This window comes from Somniosus microcephalus, chromosome 34, assembly GCF_052327205.1.
Source record: "Somniosus microcephalus isolate GS21.2 chromosome 34, FLI_Smic_1.0, whole genome shotgun sequence".
Lineage (NCBI taxonomy): Eukaryota > Metazoa > Chordata > Chondrichthyes > Squaliformes > Somniosidae > Somniosus > Somniosus microcephalus.
This window is the reverse complement of record NC_141020.1, coordinates 1,112,402-1,132,992: the sequence shown is the minus strand read 5'-3', so window position 1 is coordinate 1,132,992 and position 20,591 is coordinate 1,112,402. Positions and strand designations below refer to the sequence as shown.

General features: G+C 46.7%; 1 long non-coding RNA gene across 1 annotated transcript in view; it reads left to right on the top strand.

Moving 5' to 3' along the window:
- Positions 1 to 12,617: 12,617 nt before the first annotated feature.
- The window catches only part of LOC147096636 (uncharacterized), a 49,246-nt gene continuing 41,272 nt past the window's right edge, over positions 12,618 to 20,591 (top strand). Inside the window, exon 1 of the long non-coding RNA XR_015074526.1 lies at positions 12,618 to 12,800. This is a non-coding gene — a long non-coding RNA (uncharacterized LOC147096636). The remainder of the gene's footprint in view (positions 12,801 to 20,591) is intronic.

Genomic DNA, 20,591 nt, shown 5'->3' with positions numbered 1-20,591 from the left:
CCAGTTACATCCTCAAAAAATTCCAGTAGATTAGTCAAGCACGATTTACCTTTTGTAAATCCATGTTGACTTTGTCCGATCCGGTCACTTTATTCCAAGCGCTCTGCTATTACATCCTTTATAATGGACTCTAGCATTTTCCACACTACTGAAGGCTTATTCTCCCTCCTGTGCTGGTCTAGCTTAAAGGGGAAACTTCACCAATCCCAGCCTTCTAGAGGGGAAACTCGCTCGCAGGGAGAGCAGGCAACAGATAGGACAACATTGCCAGTTAACTTGACATACCAAGTGGGGAAATGGGAGGTGGTTTGAGTGTGGGCTTGAGGGTTTATGTCAAGTGTGAACCTTTGAACAACCTGCTAGTTCCCCATTCCAGGAACTGGCCAATTGTCAATTGCTGCAGTTGGGATATCCGCATGAGTTTGTGTTTATGGAGGATGGACCTGGGGAGGTCAGTAAAGACGGCGTTGGAAAAGCTAAGTCTTGAGGTCACAACGATGTGGGGTTTGAAGCGGACTTGAAGGTCGATCAGGGCACGGAGGCTGCACAACATTAGATGAGCTTGGTTCGGTATTTAGGAAGGGGGGATGAGATCAGGTCAAAGTGCAGAGTTCCTGTCAGGGACAAATAATAAAACATAATAAAAAAAACTCAAGGTTAAAGCATTTGCCCCACCACTAACTGCTGGGAAAAGGTTAAAGCATTAACACTGCTGTTGAAACTGGTCCTGGCGAAGCAAGTCTCACGCTTCCAGACATTAAACTATTGAAATATAACAACCTGTTTTACTGGTCCCTTACTTCCTATTCAATTCCCAAATTTAATTTAGTTGTGGAGAAGAGGGTGTCCCGTAGGTAATTCTTACTGAAGATTAATAAACAGCCCTGCTTCATCTCTACCGATCTTCATCGGATAATTACTGTAGGATCTTCATCAGATATATCACTGCCCCCGGCGACAGATTTTGAATTATCTATGTAAATTTAATATCTAATAATGAGAGTAATTTTCACTCAACAGGATCCACTAAGCACTTATTAAACAGTGATTATTGTAAATCAATGACCTTTTACCTCAATAACGGGTAGTCTCCTGTGAAAATACCTTAATTCCTTGCTAGAAGTTAATAATCATCAGATTTAGGGTGTTGCATTGTCATCATTGGTAGGAAACCAGAGGACCACAAGAGAGGTTCAGATGAAGAAAGGCCTCAGCCCATCTGATCCAATCCTTCCCGAATACCAACCCTACCGAGAATCTCCCCATTACTGTATCACAGATTCACAGTATCACAGCAGATATCCAGCTGCTTCATTGGTGTGCTGGCCTCGCCCACCTTCCCCGGCAACAAATCCAGCTGTTTGACCACCCTCCATGTAAATAAATACTTCTGACATTTGCCTTAAACTTTCCCTCCACAACCCTAACCATTCCTGAGCTACTGCCAGTGAGGAGACATCCTGACCAGGGCTGTGTCTTATGGCCCTTGAGAGCTCCTGTGGCCTCAGTCGGTAAAGTCACTGTCCGGCTCTGGTGCCCAGTTCTACAAAGAACGTCCCAAGTTGGTTCTGCGTTAGGTTAGGAGATCTCAGCCAAGGCAAGAATTGTGGAACTCCGGTTAGTCTCAGTGGCCCTGGAGTAAAGATAGGGAAGAACCAGCCTGGGTTCTCCCATTCCTAGTCACTCCTACAGGAAACTGCACCAGAGTGGATATCAGCTCAGAGCAGGATCGCCCTCAATGGTGACGCCCTTCACAGTTGGATCATGCGGCCGGTATTACCAACATTGGATGGTCATCACTACAACATAAAAGCTTTCTCCTGACTGGAGGACTCGGGTTAGATTGCCAAGCCCCAGTTTCACGGGGACAGGACCTATCGAGGTCTAAGAGTCACCAGGGGCTGAGTGCTCTGGGGGAGGGTTTAAACTAAAATGGCAGGGGGTTGGGAACCAGAACAGGGGGACAGAGGAAAGGGAAACAAGGATAAAAGCAAAAGATAGGAAGAAGAAAACAAAAGTGGCAGTCAGAGAAAGCAACAGTTTAAATCAAACATGGCCACAGTAAATAATAATTCTAATAGGTTTAAGAGCGTTAAGAAAACAAGCCCGAAGGCTTTGGCCTAGAAATTCGGTGGGCTGCGCCATCAGTTAGTGCCCAAAGAGGGCACTTAGTGGGTTTAGCGCCACTGGCCACGGCCCCTGTGAAATTTAACGGGGCACTAATGGCAGCGTTAGCCTGTAGCGCTGCGCCGCCACCAATGGCGTCATCAATGTGCGCAGTGCCCCGGTACCGCCCCGATCGCGATATTTGGTAGCGCCCCCCGCTGTAACGCCAGTCGCAATCTGCGACCGGTTCAGGGGGGTCTACCTGCAGCGGTAGAGGCGCTATTTCAAGGAGAGGTGCGGGGCGGCCATTTTTTTGGCTGGCCACCTGCCAGCACCTCTCCGCGCTGCCGTCCCCGGCCTTCTGAGCCCCCTCCCCACGTTGTGCCGGCTGTGTCCCAAGAGCCCGGCACTCTCCTCGGTGCCGGGCTCTTTTGCCGGCACTCGCGATCTCGGATCGCGCTGCAGCAGGCCCCTCCCCTTTAAGAAGGGGAGGAAGGCCTGCAGTACCGCAGCGCGCCGCAGCGTGTGGCGCTGTGGCATGTTGCGCTGCGATTTTCAGTTGCAGCGCCCCAAGAGGGATGCGGGCGCCACGAGCAGTGCCCCGCTTCCGTTTGGGGCACTGAAACTGAATTTCTCGCTGGCGCTCGCGGCTCTTTCCGGGGCGGTACTTCCGGCGCCCAGGCGAGACTGGCGCCCCAAACGGGGCGCCACTGAATTTCTAGGCCTTTGTGTCTTAATGCGAGGAGCATTCGTAATAAGGTGGATGAATTAGCTGCGCAAATAGAGGTAAACGAATATGATTTGATTGGGATTACGGAAACATGGCTCCAGGGTGGCCAAGGCTGGGAACTCAACATTCAGGGTTATTCAATATTCAGGAAAGAAAGGCTAAAAGGAAAGGGAGGTGGGGTAGCATTGCTGGTTAAAGAAGGGATTAACACAATTGTAAGGAAGGATATTAACTCGGATGATGTGGAATCTGTATGGGTAGAACTAAGAAATACCAAGGGGCAGAAAACATTAGTGGGAGTGGTATATAGACCTCCAAACAGTAATGTGAAGGTTGGGGATGGCATTAAAAGGGAAAATAGAGAAGTGTGCAATAAGGGCACAGCAGTCATCATGGGTGACTTTAATCTACATATAGATTGGGCTAACCAAATTAGTAACAATACCGTGGAGGAGGAATTCCTGGAATGTTTACAGGATGGTTTCCTGGACCAATATGTCGAGGAACCAACCAGAGATCAGGCCATCTTAGACTGAGTATTATGTAACGAGAAAGGATTAATTAGCAGTCTTGTTGTATGAGGCCCCTTGGGTCGGAGTGATCATAATATGATCAAATTCTTCATTAAGATGGAGAATGAAGTAGTCAACTCAGAGACTAGGGTCCTAAATTTAAATAGAGGAAACTACGATGGTCTGAGGCGCGAGTTGGGTAGGATTGATTGGGGAATGTCACTCAAAGGGTTGACGGTGGATAGGCAATGGCAAACATTCAAAGACTGCATGGATGAACTACAGAATTTGTTCATCCCAGTTTGGCATAAAAATAAAACAAAAAAGGTGACTCAACCATGGCTAACAAGGGAAATTAGGGATAGCATAAGATCCAAGGCGAGGACCTATAAATTGGCCAGAAAAAGCAGTAAACCTGAGGATTGGGAGCAGTTTAGGATTCAACAAAGGAGGACAAAGGGATTAATTAAGAAAGGGAAAATAGAATATGAGAGTAAGCTTTCAGGGAACATAAAAACTGACTGTAAAAGCTTTTATAGATATGTGAAGAGAAAAAGATTGGTGAAGTCAAGCGTAGATGCCTTGCAGTCAGAATCAGGGGAATTTATAATGGGTAACAAAGAAATGGCAGACCAATTAAATACATATTTTGGTTCTGTCTTCACAAAGGAGGACACAAATAACCTCCCAGAGATGTCAGGGAACATAGGGTCTGATGAAAGGGAGGAACTGAAAGAAATCAGTATTTGTAGGGAAATGGTGATAGGGAAATTGATGGGATTGAAGGCTGATAAATCCCCAGGGCCTGATAATCTACATCATAGGGTACTTAAGGAAGTGGCCCTAGAAATAGTAGATGCATTGCTGATCATCTTCCAACATTCGATGGAATCTGGAACAGTACCCATGGATTGGAGGGTAGCTAATGTTACCCCACTATTCAAAAAGGGTGGTAGAGAGAAAGCGGGGAATTACAGACCGATAAGCCTGACATCGGTAGTGGGGAAAATGGTAGAGTCCATTATAAAAGATGTAATAGCGGAGCACTTGGAAAACAGTGACAGGATCGGACAAAGTCAACATGGATTTACAAAAGGTAAATCATGCTTGACTAATCTACTGGAATTTTTTGAGGATGTAACTGGTAAAATAGATAAGGGAGAACCAGTGGATGTGGTGTATTTGGACTTTCAGAAGGCTTTCGATAAGGTCCCGCATAAGAGATTAGCGTGTAAAGTTAAGGCACATGGGATTGGGGGCAAGGTACTGACTTGGATAGAGAACTGGTTGGCAGACAGAAAGCAAAAAGTTGGAATAAACGGGTCTTTTTCCAAGTGGCAGGCAGTGACTAGTGGGGTACCGCAGGGATCGGTCCTTGGACCCCAGCTATTCACAATATATATTAATGACCTAGACAAGGGAACTAGATGTAATATCTCCAAGTTTGCAGATGACACAAAGCTGGGTGGGCGTGTGTGCTGTGAGGAGGATGCGGAGAAACTCCAGGATGATTTTGACAGGTTGGGTGATTGGGCAAAAGCATGGCAGATGCAATATAACATGGATAAATGTGAGGTTATCCACTTTGGCGGCAAAAACAGGAAGGCAGATTATTATCTGAATGGCAATAGATTGGGAGAAGGGGAAGTGCAACGAGACCTGGGTGTCCTTGTGCACCAGTCGCTGAAGCTAAGCATGCAGGTGCAGCAGACGGTTAAGAAGGCAAATGGTATGTTGGCCTTCGTAGCGAGAGGGTTTGAGTACAGGAACAAGGATGTCTTGCTGTAGTTATACAGGGCCTTGGTGAGACCACATCTTGAGTATTGTGTGCAGTTTTGGTCGCCTTATCTGAGGAAGGATGTGCTTGCCATGGAAGGAGTGCAGCGAAGATTCACCAGGCTGATACCTGGGATGGCAGGAATGACGTACGAGGAGAGATTGGGTCGATTGGGCTTGTACTCGCTGGAGTTTAGAAGAATGAGAGGGGATCTCATTGAAACTTATAACATTCTGACAGGACTAGACAGACTAGATGCAGGAAGGATGTTCCCGATGATCGGGGATTCTAGAACCAGGGCTCACAGTCTAAGGATAAGGGGTAAGCCATTTAGGACAGAAATGAGGAGGAATTTCTTCACCCAGAGAGTGGTGAACCTGTGGAATTCTCTACCACAGAAGGCAGTAGAGGCCAATACATTAAATATATTCAAGAAGTAGTTGGATGTATTTCTTAAGGCTAAAGGGATCAAGAGATATGGGGAGAAAGCAGGGTCCGGGTACTGAATTTGGATGATCAGCCATGATCGCATTGAATGGCGGAGCAGGCTTGAGGGGCTGAATGGCCTACTCCTCCTATCTTCTATGTTTCTATGTCTCCTTACAACCACCGGGCATTCCTTCTCAGTCCCAGTGAGTTCGCGCCATGGAGGATTTTAAATCCCAGTAGAGCCCGAATTCAATGTGCAAGATCTACCATTGCTAGTTAATACTAGCCGCCATTCTCAAACACCTGAACTAGCCCTGGGCTCACATCTGGGTTGGGGTTATTTATTTTAAAAATCCCAGCTCAGAACTTGAGTGAGATTTATAGCAAAATTCAGGTTTCAGTTCATACCCGAGCTCTGTTTGCCACACACTATGAAAGGCTGGAGTGGAGCCGGCATGGACTGGTTGGGCCGAATGGCCTGTTCTTGTGCTGTAGATTCTATTGTAACCCCTTCACGGTTCTCTAGATATATGTGAGATGTGGTCTCTGTTGTAGACAGTATTCTATAGTCCAGTAAGGAGATCACTACTACAATGGCTTAATTCTAATTATCTTACTTTATAATTTTAACGTCAGACAGTATAAGAAGATTACGGGTCAATGACCTAAATTAGACATTTGCATACATTAGAATGAATCTAGACGTAATAAACATACATTCTCCATTTATATGGATTCAAAGGAGAATCTGTCCCTGTGTCCAAATTCGAGTGCACTCTTTCGTTGGCGCGCTTAAGTTGGAGCTCATGGTATGTATAATGTCTGCAAGACTTACGACTCCGAACCCCTTTGTTGAATTCTCTTCACGATCACTGAATCCCACTTTGAGTTCTGGATGCAGAGCTACTAATACGAAGGGCGGCGGCCGAGTTTGGAAGCCAGGGACGGGATGCGGCAGCCATTTGCCCCCTGAGCCCTCTTTTCAGAGCTCCTGCCCTCTTTTCTTCCAGTCGCTCGCGTTTCCCGCTCGAAAAACCCGACTCCACCCCTTCCTCCTGGGGTTTCTGCCTGGAGACTGCGCAGCCTCACTGTCTGCAACAGTTGATACTGGTGCAGAATTATGGAAAGTATGCTCTTAGTCACATTGTGTCCTTAAAAGTTCTTGCCGTACCTTCACATGGGCAACTTTAACCCAGGGATTTATAACAATGATAATACAGTGTCTAAGTTAAAGATTGATAACCATACTTAGTGTACATAACATTTCCAGTGGGTATTACACTATGTAATTATATGTATATACCCAGCTTGGCTTCTTTGATAAATACACCACGTAATGTGATACTAAACCACACAGACTCGCATTCAAATCCAGCTCAGAGTGCTGGGATCAAAGCCTCCTTCAGTCTGTTAGCGGCAAAGTTCCTACACAAACTGAGACACACACCGCTCCTAATCCAACACTAATTAGCAACATCTCAAAGGACCCAAGATAAACTAGGGCTGAGGCACTCCTTGGAGAGAAGCAGCGAGAGCTTTACTCTGCATCTAACCGTGCTGTGTGTAGTAACCTGGGAGGTTATGAGTAACCTGATCCACCAGGTGGTGCTGTGGCAATTGGTCTCCTGAGTTAAGTCTGATCTGTACTGGTGGTACTCTTTGTTTTTGCTGCCTCATGGCAGAAGCTTTTATGTGCAAGTGTTGATTAAACCATGTTACGGAGTTAACCTGTGTCCGTCTCCATCTATGGCCACCTCAAGATACCACATATGGCGACGAGAATAAAGGATGGAAAAGTTTTGGTGGATCAGTCATAGTTAGGGAGTATTCGGAAGAGGTGCTCGGGTTGGTTAGCAAACTAGTCGGAAAAGCACGAGGCTAGGCCGCGGGAGTCGAAACGGAGTTTGTTTTTTTGGCTGAAGTGACCGGACTCCAAGGATGGCAGGAACAGTAGGCTCCGTGGCACCTTTTGACAGCAAGTCGCCGTCTTGGGAGGAGTATTGTGAAATACTGAGCCATTTCTTTATGGCAAACGAGGTGGACAGTGCTGAAAAGAAAAGGGCCATTTTACTGAGTTGTGTGGGAGCGCAAACCTATACACAGATGAGGAATCTGCTGAGCCCAGAGCGGCCAGGAGAAAAATCTTTTGACGAGTTGGTGAGTCTACTAAAGAATCATTTCAATCCGAAACCTAGTGAAATAGTGCAGAGATGGAAATTCAATTTGAGGATTAGGAGGCCGGAAGAAAGCGTTACTGAGTATGTGGAGGAGCTTCAGAAGCTCGCACAGGACTGTAATTTTGGAAATGCGCTGACAGTCATGTTAAGGGACAGACTAGTATGCGGAGTTAACGACGACAGTATACAGCAAAGGTTGCTGTCAGAAGAAGGATTAACGTTTGAGACGGCACTTAAAAAAGCACAAGCCATGGAGACGGCTAACAAGGACATTAAGGACTTAAACAGTATGAGCAAGGAGAAATGGAGTAAACCAGTGGGAGGAGCTGTTTTCAAGATGGAAGCTGGCGCGAAAAGTCCACCAGTCGGGGTTGGGGATTGCTACCGATGTGGCGGGATGAGCCATTATGCAAAGGACTGCAGGTTTGCAAAGGCAAAGTGCCACAATTGTGGAAAAATAGGGCACTTAAAGAAAGTCTGTAAAAGGGCAGTGAGTGAGAGAAGCAGTGCTAAAGGGGCAAAGCATGCTAAAGGGGGGAGGGCGAAATACACAAAGGATTCGCAAGCAACCAGAAAGACTTATACAAACCTGTTAAATTAGTCAGGGGTTAACCATGGTTAGAGCATACTGGTTAATTAAAATGTAGTACCTAGTAAGGGTTATTGTTTAAGAATTGCATACGGCAATCTTAAGGGGGGAGGAGTGTAGTAACCTGGGAGGTTATGAGTAACCTGATCCACCAGGTGGTGCTGTGGCAATTGGTCTCCTGAGTTAAGTCTGATCTGTACTGGTTGTACTCTTTGTCTTTGCTGCCTCATGGCAGAAGCTTTTATGTGCAAGTGTTGATTAAACCATGTTACGGAGTTAACCGGTGTCCGTCTCCATCTATGGCCACCTCAAGATATCACACTGTGTATGAGAGTGGCCGAGCATGTTGGTATTGTGGGCTGCAGCTCCTATCATGGAGTCTCCGGGATCTCATATGAAGGTTAAATCCCTCTTCCGATTAATTTCTGTGTATCTCAGGTTTCTGATACCAACAGTTCTGTTGCAGTTCTGTTTTATCGATCAGTGAAGCAACATCGCTAAAAACAGGCCTCTCCGAACCTCCAAACCAGCATCAGAAATAGGATTCAAACAAAAGCTAAATACTGCAGAGGCTGAAAATCTGGAAGCATTCAGCAGGTCAGGCAGCATCTGTGGAGAGAGAGACAGAGTTAACCTTTCAGGCCGGTGACCCTTCATCAGAACTGGGAGAAGTTCGAGATTGATCAGTTTTTAAGCAAGTGCAGGGGCAGGGAGAGGAGGGGGGGGGGGGGAGGAAAGAACAAAAGGGAAGGTCTGTGAGAGGGGGGAAGGCAGGAGAGATTAGATGAGAAAATGTATGATGGTGTGAGGCAAAAGAGGGCAATGATAGGTTGCCTGGACTTTGGAGGATTGGATTATGTTGGGGTTCACATGGAGCCCACAGTTTAGACACCCGGGGAGTGTCTGATTCTGACAGTGGGGGCCCTCCAAGTGGAAAGTGCCAGTGAACACCAGACTCAAACTGAACTGTCCAAACTACAGTTTCCAAATGCTGCCAACACAATATCTATTCTCCACGATATATGTATTAATGTGCCAGAAAAAATATTTTAATAAGACAAAATACATTTTTGACTTATGTTTGTAACAGCTTGGGAGTGGAGGTGCTTTAGTGTGAATTTAATTGTACAAAATTTGTTTTCAATTTAGCAACGGGTCAGTATTTGATGTTGTAATTGTTAATATCTAGCTCATTGAGTGTGTAACTAACTAGGCTATTCAAATTAAAACATTCTGCACACTCCTTCTATCAAACATTAACTATTACACATGAAATATCCGCACCGTCCAATCGTAGACAAGATGAATTGTTGGAGTAACTATGATCAATCTCACCCTGTGGCCCACTTGTGTCGTAGCTCCCTGGCACGTCCCGCTAATCCTGTGGATTTATTTAAAGTTAGTCCCTACAGGCACTGAATATTACAGACATCATTCATTTTGAAAATTCTTGCTCATTATGAATATAAAATACAAGATTTCGAAGTGAGTGGAAAAAAATCCATAGATTTATTTATTCAGACACAATCGGACAAGTACAAAGTCTTTCTTTAGCATAAGTGGAATGATGAGTGAAAGGCAAAAATGGGTTTCATTTTTCAATATCTGCAATGAGCAGTCAGATAATGTCGACATTAGAACTGACTGCAGTCCAGTAAATAGGAGCGAGAGAACGATCTAGCCTGAGATGACGCGGCCTGCACACGGCCCATTAGACATTGGATATTCATTAAAGAGCTAGGATAAGAACTCAGCCAAGGCAAGAGTTGTGGAACTCAATTAGTGTCAGTGGCCCTGTGTAACCAACCTGCCAATTCTACAGTGTGAATGGCCTCACATCCTTATAAATATAGCCTTATTTAAGGACGGATATACTTGCATTGGAGGCAGTTCAGAGAAGGTTCACGAGGTTGATTCCGGAGATGAAGGGGCTGTCTTATGAAGAAAGGTTGAGCAGGTTGGAGTTTAGAAGAATGAGAGGGGATCTTATTGAAACATATAAGATTCTGAGGGGGCTCGACAGGGTAGATGCTGAGAGGATTTTCCCCTCGTGGGGGAATCTAGAACTAGGGGGCATAATTTCAGAATAAGGGGGCACCCTTTTAAATCGGAAATGAGGAGGAATTTCTTCTCTCAGAGGGTCGTGAAACTTTGGAATTCTCTTCCCCAGAGAGCTGTGGAGGCTGGGTCAGTGAATATATTTAAGGTGGAGATGGACAGATTTTTGAACGATAAGGGAGTGAAGGGTTATGGGGAGCGGGCAGGGAAGTGGAGTTGAGGCCAAGATCAGATCAGCCACGATCTTATTGAACGGCGGAGCAGGCTCGAGGGGCCGAATGGCGGAGCAGGCTCGAGGGGCCGAATGGCGGAGCAGGCTCGAGGGGCCGAATGGCGAAGCAGGCTCGAGGGGCCGAATGGCGGAGCAGGCTCGAGGGGCCGAATGGCGGAGCAGGCTCGAGGGGCTGAATGTCGGAGAAGGCTCGAGGGGCCGAATGGCGGAGCAGGCTCGAGGGGCCGAATGACCTCCTCCTGCTCCTACGTCTTATGTTCTTATAACAGGAATATTCCATTAACTCTACGGTACAAGTGAAACACAGATTAGGCAGCCTCGCACACTGGGCAACGCAGGTGCTGACAGCACCGGTCACTATTTGATGAGTCTTTTGTTTTTGCACAGCTCCCCCCCCACACTAATCCCCCCTCCCCACCTTCACCCCCAAGAGACACTGACTCACACTGGGGTACAGCTCTCCTGGACCCCCCAATACTTCACCCCTGAGCAGCAACACTTTCTGAACCCATTGCCATCAAGAACTCTCGTGCCAGGTATAACACGAGTCAGGTCCAAAGTAAAGCCCCCTCTAGTGTGCCTTAGCCCCCAAGCCTAGTCTCCTACTGCACAATGTAATATTTCATACTCCTCACTCGCCTTCCTTGTGGTAATTGAGTAAGATTCCTTTCTGGAAAACCTTGTGCTGCTGCAGTCACGGAGATGTAGCAAACAGTGAGGCGGATAGTAACAGACTTCAGGAGGACACAGACAGACTGGTGAAATGGGAAGACACGTGGCAGATGAAATTTAATGCAGAGAAGTGTGAAGTGATACATTTTGGAAGGAAGAATGAGGAGAGGGAATATAAACTAAATGGTACAATTTAAAGGGGGTGCAGGAACAGAGAGACCTGGGGGGGTGCGTACACTAATCTTTGAAGGTGGCAGGACAAGTTGAGAAGGCTGTTAAAAAATAATTTGGGGTCCTTGGCTTCATAGATAGAGGCATAAAGTATAAAAACAAGGGAGTTATGGTCAACCTCTACAAATCACTGGTTAGGCCTCAGCTGGAGTATTGTGTCCAATTCTGGGCACCACATTTTAGGAAGGATGTCAAGGCCTTGGAGAGGGTGCAGAGGAGATTGACCAGAATGGTACCAGGAATGAGAGACTTTAGTTATGTGGGGAGACTGGAAAAGCTGGAGTTGTTCTCCTTAGAGCAGAGAAGGTTAAGGGAAGATTTAATAGAGGTGTTCAAAATTATGAGGTGTTTTGATAGAGTAAATAAGGAGAAACTGTTTCCACTGGCAGTGGGGGCGGTAACCAGAGGACCCAGATTTAAGATAATTGGCAAAAGAACCAGAGGGGAGATGAGGACAAATATTTTACCGCAGCAAGTTGTGATCTGGAACGCGCTGCCTGAAAGCAGATTCAATAGTAACTTTCAAAAGGGAATTGGAGAAATACTTGAAGGGGAAAACATTGCAGGGCTCTGGGGAAAGAGCAGGGGAGTGGGACTAATTGGAGAGCTCTTTCAAAGAGCCGGCACAGGCACGATGGGCTGAATGGCCTCCTTCTGCGATCACTGGGTGGTAATTTGGTGGAGTGCATCACCCATTGTGGAACGCGTTCACTTTTTATTTAATTGAATTCAATAGAATGAGAATTGGTTTAAAGGACAAGCGATCAGCTCCACCAGATTACCACCACCCGGTGAAGGCATAAATCTGCCCCCATATGTCTTAAATGTAATAGTGGACCTAGTACACGTAGAAAATAGCGACTATTATAAGTGATTGCACAGCCTGCATGTATTACAGGGCAGTACCTGCCAATATTAAAAAGGCCAATGCATCTTACAGCATCAGGCTGTACAGAATAACAAATCACTGTTGGACTTGCTAGAGAGACAAGCTGGCACGGAGTGAGAGTTCCAGAAACAGAATCCTTTGCTTATAGATTTATTTGGGGAAATGATGCTCACATACAAAACACATGATGATGCAAAGGCTGCAGGAGATGTCACGTTACAGTTACTGAGCTCGGTAACAGGGTGGCCGACAGTCGATTCGCTAGCTTCACATTCAAATGGCCTGGTTATTTTAGCATTAACGAGAGGCCATTACATCATCGACCTTCCATGACCTTTGCCCTAAGTTTACATTCGCTTCCAATAGCTAGGATTACAGAGACACCCTCGGTCTCTAAAGTAAGATCCAAGGCCCTCACTCCTAAGCTGCCTTTCTAACTATATCTAGGGCAAAGTGTAAAAGCAAATCCTTATATGGCAGTAAGACAGACAGATTTATCTACCCGAAGGTCAGAACTGCACAAAGAACAGACGATCGTTCTGACTCCAGCTTGTACCATTCACTAAGAGGCTGTGAGGGTCCGGGCTGATTGGACCCGTTTGCATCAGCGGAATTCTACAGATCTGGCCTCTAACTCACAGAATGGAGGCCCCGCATAACGGGGATCTGATCGCAATCCCACTTAGTATAGCTTCCCTGACAATTACATGCAGGTTATAGGGGAATAGCGGAGCCCGTGTGTATTACACGGAATAGCAGGGCCCATGTGTATTACACGGTATAGCGGAGCCCGTGTGTATTACACAGTATAGCAGAGCCCATGTGTATTACACGGAATAGCAGAGCCCATGTGTATTACACGGAATAGCAGAGCCCGTGTGTATTACACGGAATAGCAGAGCCCGTGTGTATTACACGGAATAGCAGAGCCCATGTGTATTACACGGAATAGCAGAGCCCATGTGTATTACACAGAATAGCAGGGCCCGTGTGTATTACACGGTATAGCGGAGCCTGTGTGTATTACACGGTATAGCAGAGCCCATGTGTATTACACGGTATAGCAGAGCCCGTGTGTATTACACGGAATAGCAGAGCCCGTGTGTATTACACGGAATAGCAGAGCCCATGTGTATTACACGGAATAGCAGAGCCCATGTGTATTACACGGAATAGCAGAGCCCGTGTGTATTACACAGAATAGCAGGGCCCGTGTGTATTACATGGTATAGCGGAGCTCGTGTGTATTATACGGTATAGCAGAGCTCGTGTGTATTGTACGGTATAGCAGAGCCCATGTGTATTACATGGTATAGCGGAGCCCGTGTGTATTACACAGAATAGCAGAGCCCGTGTGTATTACACGGAATAGCAGAGCCCTTGTGTATTGTACGGTATAGCAGAGCCCGTGTGTATTACACAGAATAGCAGAGCCCGTGTGTATTACACGGAATAGCAGAGCCCGTGTGTATTATACGGAATAGCAGAGCCCGTGTGTATTTCACGGAATAGCAGAGCCCGTGTGTATTACACGGAATAGCAGAGCCCGTGTGTATTACACAGAATAGCAGGGCCCGTGTGTATTATACGGTATAGCAGAGCTCGTGTGTATTGTACGGTATAGCAGAGCTCGTGTGTATTATACGGTATAGCAGAGCCCGTGTGCATTATACGGTATAGCAGAGCTCGTGTGCATTATACGGTATAGCAGAGCCTGTGTGTATTGTACGGTATAGCAGAGCCCGTGTGCATTGTACGGTATAGCAGAGCTCATGTGCATTATACGGTATAGCAGAGCTCGTGTGCATTGTACGGTATAGCAGAGCCTGTGTGCATTATACGGTATAGCAGAGCCCGTGTGCATTATACAGTATAGCAGAGCCCGTGTGCATTATACGGTATAGCAGAGCCCGTGTGCATTGTACGGTATAGCAGAGCTCATGTGCATTATACGGTATAGCAGAGCTCGTGTGCATTGTACGGTATAACAGAGCCCGTGTGCATTGTACGGTATAGCAGAGCTCGTGTGCATTATACGGTATAACAGAGCCCGTGTGTATTACACGGAATAGCAGAGCCCGTGTGTATTACACAGAATAGCAGAACATGGGGGCTCGCAGACCCTGCTCAAACTCAGAAAGTTACCCCACTAACGCACAGCAGATCCTGTAGGAATGTTACGAGGAATAGAAGTGTCTGTCTGTATATGCACAGTACACAGGCTCTGTGTGTATATTACATAAGAACATAAGAAATAGGAGCAGGAGGAGGCCATTTGGCCCTTCGAGCCTGCTCCGCCATTCAATAAGATCATGGCTGATCTTCTACCTCAACTCCACTTTCCTGCACTATCCCATATTCCTTGATTTCCATAATATTCAAAAATCTATTGATCTCTGTCTTGAATATACTCAACGACTGAGCCTCCACAGCTCTCTGGGGTAGAGAATTCCAAAGATTCACCACCCTCTGAGTGAAGAAATTTCTCCTCATCTCAGTCCTAAATGGCCGACCCCTTATTCTGAGACTGTGACCCCTGGTTCTAGACTCCCCAGCCAGAGGAAACGTCCTCCCTGCATCTACCCTGTCAAGCCCTGTAAGAATTTTGTATGTTTCAATGAGATCACCTCTCATTCTTCTAAACTCTAGAGAATATAGATCTAGTCTACTCAATCTCTCCTCATAGGACAATCCCCCATCCCAGGAACCAGTCTGGTGAACCTTCGTTGCACTCCCTCTATGGCAAGTATATCCTTCCTTAGGTAAGGAGACCAAAACTGTAGACAATACTCCAGGTGTGGTCTCACCAGGGCCCTATATAATTGCAGTAAGACATCTTTACTCTTATACTCAAATCCTCTTGCAATAAAGGCCAACATACCATTTGCTTTCCTAATTGCTTGCTGTACCTGCATGTTAACTTTCAGTGATTATGGAGGATCGGCAGGCACTCAGGGACCTGACGCTGTTTCATTTTCGCAGGATGTCGTTCGCTCTCTGAGTCCGAGGCCAGAACGCTGGGATTTGACAACGCACCTTTAATACAGAATATTCCACAAAACGCAATCTGCAGGTTCCAAGCTCTGTCTCTTCTCCATTCTTGATTAAATGCTGCCCTGACCTTTGGCTTCACTAGACCTCCCTGATTGGAGGAGTTCATTTGCCTTGACAATTATGTTGGGCACAGAGCGGAAACACAATGTCCCTTGTTTGATTATCTCGCAGTTGAGGGGACATTACATTTTTTTCCCAGCTGTGAGTTCTCAGGGCGTCAGGTCAAAGCAGCCGATGACAGCAAGACAAATAGTCCCTGCGTTATAAAGTGCAGTGTACATTGTTAGTGGCATTTCATACTGGATGTGTTGTGATAGCCTTAGATTGGTTGTGTCTTGGACACAATATACAGGATGAGCTCCCATAGAGTCATGACACTGCATTGAATCAACTTTTAAGTTGTTAATTATAGTTCAGTGACAGAGATGGACAGGAGTAATGGGAGACTGGAGCACCATGCATAGTCGAGCTTCAGAGTACAGTATTGGCTCTGTGGCCTATTTACACTCAGTTCTGTGAAATTGGAGGAGGTGGCATCATGTGCACAATTCCTTTCAGAATTAGATGTTCTTGGGACCGGATCATTTTTGTTAGCATGCTGCCCTCTGACCTCCAGACCCAAGGTTTGAATCCAGCCTTGGCTGATGATATGTCAATCCAGGGAATAGGCCACATTTTTCTTCTTGCAATCAGTGCTGGCATCAAGCGTTCCTGGGAAGGGTAGAGCGTGGCCATATAAGGAGTGACCCATTCTCCACTCTGCTGCCTACAACATGCTCAGTCCTACCTACTCTCCTATTGTTGGGGAGTGCCTGTGAAGTGGAATTGGAGTCTCCTGCCCCAGGATCTCAATCTGGATAAATCCAGCTCTCGGCTTTTCTCCACTTTCTAGACAGCGAGAGAAATCCAAAGAACAGGCACAAAGCCAGACCAATCCCAGCACAGAGCCAGAGCGATCCCAGCACGGAGCCAGAGCGAACCCAGCACAGAGCCAGAGCGATCCCAGCACAGAGCCAGAGCAATCCCAGCACAGAGCCAGAGCGATCCCAGCACGGAGCCAGAGCGAACCCAGCACGGAGCCAGAGCGAACCCAGCACAGAGCCAGAGCGATCCCAGCACAGAGCCAGAGCAATCCCAGCATGGAGCCAGACCAATCCCAGCACAGAGCCAGAGCAATCCCAGCACAGAGCCAGGCCAATCCCAGCACGGAGCCAGAGTGATCCCAGCACAGAGCCAGGCCAATCCAAGCACAGAGCCAGACCAATTCCAGCACGGTGCCGGAGCGATCCCAGCATGGAGCCAGAGCGATCCCAGCATGGAGCCAGACCAATCCCAGCACAGAGCCAGAGCAATCCCAGCACAGAGCCAGGCCAATCCCAGCACGGAGCCAGAGCGATCCCAGCATGGAGCCAGAGCGATTCCAGCATGGAGCCAGAGGGATCCCAGCAGAGCCAGAGCATTCCCAGCACAGAGCCAGAGCGATCCCAGCACAGAGCCAGAGCGATCCCAGCACAGAGCCAGAGTGATCCCAGCAGATGTAGCAGCAATGCGAGTCCGCTGTACATAACTACAACACGGAAACAGGCCATTTACCCATCCTGTTCCCATATCCCTTCACCCCTCTTTTCTTTATCCACCTTCATCCACACTCAATAGAACCTTTCTAGGGCTTCAAGAATTTCCTCCAAGGATCCCAGGATCTGGAACTTTGTCTTCCTAAAGCTTAACCAACTTATCTGAAATTCTTTTATCCATCGTAATATCTCTGATTTAGCTCTCAACCACTTCAGGATTCACCTTCGCTTTAGTTAAGGCAGATGCAAAGTTTTTATTAAGCTCTTTTGTCATTTTTTGATCATCTACAAAGTGACAATCCTCTCCCTTCAGGCCCCACCTCACTCTTAATAATTCTCTTCTTACTGATAGATTTGTAAAAAACATTACAGTTGCTCTTGAAGTTTTTTGATTTTTCCCTCATGCTTTCCTTATCCTTCTCTTCACCTCTTCTTATTGCCTATTCTCTCTCAGATTTTTCACATTATTCTGACAGTGCCTCTTCAATTTGAATTAGTTTCTAACTTTGTTTATCCACGGCATCCTAAAACTAACAGTTTCCTTCCTTTTTAGTGGAATATAGTTAATCTGTTCCATTCCAATCTCCTTTTTCAACACATCCCACTTTGCCCTCCAATCACAGAATCATAGAATCTTACAGCACAGAAGGAGGCCATTCAGCCCGTTGTGCCTGTGCCGGCTCTTTGGGAGAGCTATTCAATTAGTCCCACTCCCCAGCTCTTGCCCTATAACCTTGCAAATGAGTCCTCTTCAACTACATGTCCAATTGTCTTTTGAAAGTTCCTCTGGAATCCGATTCCACTGCCCTTTCAGGTAGAGCGTTCCAGATCACAACAACCCTGTGTGTGGAGAAATTTCTCCTCATGTCCCCTCTAGTTTATTTGCCAATTATTTTAAATCTCTGACCTCTGGTTACCGACCCACTCGCCAGAGGGAACCGTTTCTCCCGACTTGCTCTATCAAAACCCCTCATAATTTTGAACACCTCTATTAGGTCTCCCCTTAACCGTCTCTGGTCGAAGGAGAGCAATCCCAGCTTCTCCAATCTCTTTATATAACTGAAGTCCCTCATCCCAGGTATCTTCCTGGTAAATCTCCTCTGCACCCTCTCCAAGGCCTTGACATCCTTCCTAAAGCGTGGTGTCCAGAATTGTACAAAATACCCCAGCTGAGGCCTCATCAGGATTAGCATGACTTCCTTGTTTTTGTATTCAATGCTCCTATTGACAAAGCCTACTATCCCATAAGCTTTGTTAACCGCTTTATCAACTTGCCCTGTCACCTTCAAAGCTTTGTGATGCCAGGGGAGGGTGCAATTATGGGGTGAGTGAGGGGGGTGGGGGGGGAGATGCCAGAGGAAAGGGTGATTCCAGGGAAGGGGGGAGGGGAGGGTGAGATGATAGGGTGAGGGGGGAGATACCGGAGGAGCTGGGTGAGGGGCGATGCCAGGGGACAGTCCCATGTTTGATATCTGTACCAGTCTTGGGGGCATATTCTAGAATTCTCCCCTAAAACCTCTTCACCTTGCAGCCTCTCTCCTCATCCCCTTCGAACCTAACTCTGACTGTGACTGCAGTCTCCCCACCCCTACCCTTCTCCCCTTGCTCAGGGTCCGATCTGGTCTGTAAAATCCTGTGGGACAATTTACTGCGTTATAGACGCTCTATAATTACAGGCTGTTGTCAGGTAGCTCACAGATATAAAGGGACAACTGAACATTCCTGAGAGTCACAGAATCATCTCCTTTAATAACATTTAGGTCATAGAGCAATTCGACAGACATGTCCCTTTAATACAGTTTAAGTCTGGATGCTATTAAAGTATTGAATTTCAGATGTGTAATATCAGATCATTCTTCACTGACGCTGTCCTTGAGACAGATTCTGCTAACATGTCATGCTGTTTAAAGAGTGGATGATTGCCAGAACATTCTTTGAGCGTACGGCCATGCTAAGTGAATGTTGAGTGCTTCACAAATATCTTACAACCAGGGAGTGAAATTCTGAGGTCTGGGGGATCAGATAATATTCTATTATGTTGATTTTAAAATGTGTGATTGGTGCTGAAAAGGATTGTATCCTTTAACCCTTCGAGTGCAATCTCTGGGCGTTGATGGTGGGCCGAGTGATCGGTGATGGTTCGGTTGGTGCCAGTCACTGTCGCAGGTATCGTGGGTAATCAAACAGCCCAATCACCTGCCCTACGTATCGAGCTGTCCCACCTGCTGAGTTTACCCAGATCACAGCATTCCTCGAATGACCGTGCAGCAAAAGATTAGTCATCGAGACTGCCTGTAGTAAGGAAAAATGCTGGGCTGAGCTAGACTGAGTTCGACCAAGCTAGGCTACAGGGTAGAAGCTGAGAGGCTGTATCCCCTGGCTGGAGAGTCTAGAACTAGCCGGCATAATCTCAGGATAAGGGGACTGAGATGAGGAGGAATTTCTTCACTCAGAGGGTTGTGAATCTTTGGAATTCTCTGCCCCAGAGGATGTGGATGCGGAGTCTTTGAATATATTCAAGGCTGAGATCAATAGATTTTTGGACTCTAGGGGAATCAAGGGATATGAGGATAGTGCGGGAAAGGGGCACCAGTGAGCTCGGAGTAAGAAAGCAATATGCTTATTTTTATTTGGAATGCAGCCTTGCAATTCACCTCAATGATTCAAAGCATGATAAGAGAGAGAGGGAGAGAAACAGAGGGGAGAGGGAGAAAGAAAAAATGAGAGTGCGTGAGTGCGAGTCAGAAAAAGTGCACACATGCAAGAAGGAAAGGTACAAATACTGACCTAGATTTTACAATCAGGCATCAGAATATAACACAAACGTAGGCACATCAATAATTTATGTTACTTGGGAAACTCAGGTATGTTTGTGAAGAAAGTCATTTAACATTTGCTAAATACATTAGCTTGTTTTTAAATGATTTATTGCTACTGAACTTGGAGAGGTTCCAAATCTATTTATTCAGGGTCAACAAAGGCAAAGTAAAGGCGATTTGGTTACTAGTTTAATAAATAATGCATTTCTTTCAAAGCAGTGAAATTAACACAGTTACTGATATAAGGTCATAAATTTACCGAAATGGGAGATATGAAGATAATGGGAGCCAGGAGAGGGCGAATAGGATTTACTGGAGCGAGACATTCTATCACTGAATCACACCCCCCTCCTCACACCTCCCCCCTCCTCGCAACCCCTCCCCTCCTCACAACCCCTCCTCCATCACTCCCCTCCTTCCTCCACCCTCCAACAGAGATCCCACCCTCCTCACACTCACCCCCTCCTCGCACTCCCTCATCCTCACACTCCCTCCTCATCACATCCCCCCTCCCCTCCTCACACTCCCCCCCTCTTCACCACCCCCTCTCCTCACACCACTCCATCTCATCCCCTCCCCCTCCCCCCTCCTCACACTCCCTCCTCATCACATCCCCTCCCCTCCTCACACTCCCCTCTTCAACACCCCCTCTCCTCACACACCCCTCCTCATCACATCCCCTCCCCCCTCCCCCTCCTCACACTCCCACCTCCTCCACCCCCTCCTCCTCACACCCCCTCCT